Below are 4,179 nucleotides of genomic sequence, written 5' to 3'. Positions count from 1 at the left end.
AAAATAGCAGAAATGCTATGATTTAGCACAATAGTAATAAGTTAAACAGAAAAATTGGAAAAGCAAAATGGACAGCTGAAAAAATGCTGAACATGCTGAGGGTCCCTCAAATATACTTGTTAAATGACAAAAATCTGCAAAAAAATTTATTACAGCCACACAATCACAAATATGTACACATGAGGAAACACACATGCACATAGAGACCCACACACAAGATCCAATTCAGTCAACCAGTCTAAATATATTGAATTTAAATCTTAGAATGAGATCATCCCATTAAAAGCCTTTCTCTCTCTCTCTCTCTCTCTCTCTCTCTCTCTGTCACACACACACATACACACACACAGGGAGAGAGAAGTAAGTTTCTAGGTCAGCCTGGGAGCTGGTGAATTTGAATCCACCAATCAGAGAGGCTGTGCACTTTTCCCCACCAAAACAGGTGCATCTGTTTACACACGCAGCAGCACAGAGAGACACAGGATTTTTGCAGTCTATTTCTCATAGTGACGACTCCCCTCAAACAAATGACCGTAATTTCCTAACCGTAGGGGCTAGAGCGGTCATTCTTAAACCGTTTTGTTCAGAAGAGATGGGGGAATCTTCCAGTGTTAACAATTTATCATTAAAATGTGAATTTTTAGAGATATACGACATGGATGACTTGTTGACTTAGAAGCCACGAATTCCCCAATATGCAAATTTGAATGCCTCAGGACACTTATTTGATTGGCTGGGAAACTGTGCAGGCCCTGATTTGAAAATTTGAATGTCTCAGTCCTCACAGAGGATTGGCTGCCTGGGGACCTGGCAGAAATATATAGAAATACTATTATTAAGCATAAATACTACATTTAGTAGAAATACTATGTTTTAGCACAAATACTATAAAAAGAAGAAAAACTATAATTTAGCAGAAATACTATATTAAGCACAAATCCTATAAAAAGCAGAAATACTATAATTTAGAACAAATAGTATAAAAAGCAGAAATACTATAATTTAGCAGAAATACTATGTTAGGCACAAATCCTATAAAAAGCAGAAATACTATAATTTAGCAGAAATACTATATTAGGCATAAATCCTATGAAAAGCAGAAATAGTATGATTTAGCAGAAATACTGTATTTAGCACAAGTACCGAAAAGTACCAGAAATACTATGATTTAGCAGAATAGTAATAACTTATTGAAACACAAATGCACAGAGGGACACACAAACACAGGCTCTAATCCAGTCAACCAGTCTAACTATGTTCAATTTAAATCCTACAATGACATGCTGCCAAATAAAGGCAGGGGCCTCTCTCTCCCACTAAACACACACACACACACACACACACACACACACACACAGGGAGAGAGGACTAAGTTTCTAGGTCAGCCTGGGAGCTGCTGAATTTGAATCCACCAATCAGAGAGGCTGTTTACGTTTTCCCGCCAAAACAGGTGCATCTTTTTACACACGCAGCACAGAGACATAGACCTGCTTCTTTCAGTTTATTTCACATAGTGAGGATTCCCCTCAAACAAATGACCATAATTTCCTAACCATAGGGGCTAGAACGGTCATTCTTACACCGTTTTGTTCAGAAGAGATGGGGGAATCTTCAAGTGTTGACAATTTATCATTAAAATATGAATTTTTAGAGATATATGACATGGATGACTTGTTGACTTAGAAGCCACGAATTCCCCAATATGCAAATTTGAATACCTGGAGCCCACATACATGATTGGCTGGCTGGGAAGCTGTGCAGGCCCTGATTTGTGGATTTGAATTCCTCAGCCCTCAGATATGATTGGCTGGCTTAGAAGCCATGAAGGCCCCAATATGCAAATTTGAATGCCTCAGGACACATATATGATTGGCTGGGAAGCCGTGCAGGCCCTGATTTGAAAATTTGAATTTCTCAGTCCTCACAGAGGATTGGCTGCCTGGGGACCTGGCAGAAATATATAGAAATACTATGATTAAGCATAAATACTACATTTAGTAGAAATACTATGTTTTAGCACAAATACTATAAAAAGCAGAAATACTATAATTTAGCAGAAATACTATATTAAGTACAAATCCTATAAAAAGCAGAAATAGGATGATTAAGCATAAACACTACATTTAGTAGAAATACTATGTTTGAGCAAAAATCCTATAAAAAGCAGAAATACTATATTAGGCACAAATCCCATAAAAAGCATAAATAGTATGATTAAGCATAAATACTACATTTAGTAGAAATACTATGTTTTAGCACAAATAGTATAAAAAGCAGAAATATTGTAATTTAGCAGAAATTCTATATTAGGCACAAATCCTATAAAATAGCAGAAATAGTATTATTTAGCACAATAGTAATAAGTTAAACAGAAAAATTGGAAAAGCAAAATGGACAGCTGAAAAAATGCTGAACATGCTGAGGGTCCCTCAAATATACTTGTTAAATGAAAAAATCAGCAAAAAAATGCACAGGGAGAGAGAAGTAAGTTTCTAGGTCAGCCTGGGAGCTGCTGAATTTGAATCCACCAATCAGAGAGCCTGTGTACTTTTTCCCGCCAAAACGTGCCTCTTTTAACACACGCAGCACAGAGAGGCACAGGATTATTGCAGCCTATTTCTCATAGTGAGGACTCCCCTCAAACAAATGACCATAATTTCCAAACCGTAGGGGCTAGAGCGGTCATTCTTACACCGTTTTGTTCAGAAGAGATGGGGGAATCTTCCAGTGTTTACAATTTATCATTAAAATATGAATTATTAAAGATATTTGACTTCTAATGCACCATAACTGAGTAGAGCGAAGCAAAAACTGCCTTGACTTGCCCTCAAACAACGCTTTGTGACTTGAAATCTATTTGGAGTATCGATATCATTCTTTCACCGTAAGAGACAGCAGGCTTTGGTGAACAATCATGGAAATTTTCAGGTCTCTGTGGAAATCCAACAAAAAGTTATGACGAGAGAAAAAAGTGGTTCATTTCCACAGTTTGAAATCTGAAGAAATCTGAGCGAAGGACGAATTTCCTACCCTCAAACAAGTCCAACTCATTTCAGAACGGTAATAGGTGAGAAAGAAATTCTTGAATTGTGAGCGTCAGGGGTGTCTGAAGATATTCGGGGACAAGCCTCATGTCTTAACTTTGCTTCGTTAAGGAGATATGACGATTCGAATATGCCTCTCATTACAGAAATCCAGCGGTGATTTTGAACAAGCTCTCCATTCACTTTATATGGAGAGTTTTCTGACCTTGTGTTAGTCTGAGGAGATTTGCAAAAATTCTATAAATCCCACAACAATGATGGTGACATTTTCTGAAAGCCAGCAAAAATACCTACGTTTTGATGTATAATTTGTGGAAGTTGAGTGAAAATTGAGCAAGTAGCAGGAAGTTGTTCGGACATGAAGTGAAAATTGCAAAACCTTCAGTGGCACACTGGAAGCCAAGAGCATAGCAACCATAACAACACATGTATTTTGTGAAAAATCACAATTTTGCAACTCAAAACTTTAAGAGGCATAAAAGTAAAACAGTAAAAGATTTGAAAAAGCTGAATCATACCTGAATAGCCCAATAATTTGTGAACATTTTAAAGTTTGAATGGTTGTTCTAGGTGAAAATATGAGGAAGTAGTTAAGTTTCAAAAACAAGCAAATTTTAGCAGAATTGCAGAAGTTTCCCATTCATTTCAATGGGACAAATTAAAGGAAAAAAGTGGAATATTTTAAAAAGTATAATAGTTAAAAATAGCAAAAATCGTAGCGTAAATTAGCAGAAATAGCAGAATAGTTTAAAATTTGAACGGTGAAAATCGGCTGAAAATTGTGGAAGTAGTTAAGTGCCAAAAAGTGTACGGAAGCAACTAGAATAATAATAAAGAACTAGAAAAATTTGCATTTCCTGCGAAAATGCAGTGTGGATGCATAAAGCTGAAGCTGTATGCAAAAAGTAGCTGAAAAAGCTGAAAAGTTGCAGAAATTGTAAAAACTTTGCAGAAGCAAAAGAAGTTTGCTAAAATGGAATAACTTAGCAGAACTGCAATATCTTAGAGGAAACATAATACTTGGCAGAAATACAATAGCATAGCAGAATTTAGCAGAAATATTGTAACTTACCAGAAACATGATAACTTCTCAAAAATACAAGAATTTAGGAGAAATAGTATAAGATAACAGAAA

This window comes from Copadichromis virginalis, linkage group LG7, assembly GCF_057382275.1.
Source record: "Copadichromis virginalis isolate Kocher_CV1m ecotype Utaka linkage group LG7, C_Virginalis_male_GT1.1, whole genome shotgun sequence".
Taxonomy (NCBI): Eukaryota; Metazoa; Chordata; class Actinopteri; order Cichliformes; family Cichlidae; genus Copadichromis; species Copadichromis virginalis.
The sequence above is the reverse complement of the archived record's forward strand: the minus strand, read 5'-3'. Positions refer to the sequence as shown.